The sequence below is a fragment of the Lipotes vexillifer genome, unplaced genomic scaffold (assembly GCF_000442215.2).
Source record: "Lipotes vexillifer unplaced genomic scaffold, Lipotes_vexillifer_v1.1 scaffold1139, whole genome shotgun sequence".
Taxonomy (NCBI): Eukaryota; Metazoa; Chordata; class Mammalia; order Artiodactyla; family Lipotidae; genus Lipotes; species Lipotes vexillifer.
The window spans coordinates 2,831,563-2,832,455 of NW_006798273.1; positions in this window are offsets into that span (position 1 = coordinate 2,831,563).

Genomic DNA, 893 nt, shown 5'->3' on the forward strand with positions numbered 1-893 from the left:
AGGGGTCAGGGACTGCTGGACCACAAAGCAGCATAAATGGAGGTGGAGTATGGAGATGAGGTCAGAGAAGAAAAGGGACCAAGTCATGTAGGACCTTAAAGCCCACAAGGCAGGACTGTGGCTCTTATGCAGAGAGAAAGCGGGAACCACTGTCCAGTTTTGAGCAGAGGAATGGCTCATGTTGTCAAAGGATCGCATTAAAACACATAAATTCTAAAAGTGTTTCCTTAAAGTATATACATACATATATATGTAAGTTATTGTTGCGATTATTAGTAAAAGTGGCTGACATTTCTTTCACGCTTAACTTTCTCTGCCTCTGCCTTCCTGGCTCCTCCACACTTTGTCGTTTGGGGGCTGCCTCTTTCCACTCACGCTCTGCCCTTTTTCATTGACGTTCGTCTCCCTCCGTGAGCATCACCCCTCTTGGACTCGGGGGCACAGCGACGAGTCCTTCCCCAGGAGGCGGTGAGCTCCTCGACGCCGAGGCTGGTCTCACCCCTTTGGCCGGGTTACCCAGGGGGCGCTCGGCCGGGAGCGGATGCGTGTGGCGCTCAGCAGGGAGCGCCGCCACGCTGGCCTTGGCCTCTGGGAGCGTTGCTGTCTGGGTTTTGAGTCCGCAGGGCCGAGACTGCGGGACTACCGCAGTCCGCAAGCTGCAGGCGCCTAGCCTTACGTCTGCGGGGGCGGCCTCCGCTCCTCCCGCCCAACCCAATCTCCTCCCTCTGTCCCTCCCACCTGCACGTGTTGGACGTCGAGACGGCCCAGAGCCAGGGCCCCTTTCTCCTCCCCACCTCCGGCCGCCCCTCCCCTTTATGGTCCCCACCTCCCTGCCCTCTCTTCAGCCCCCGCGCCCCCATCCCGGTCTGCCCAGGCTCGACCCGAGGCCCGCC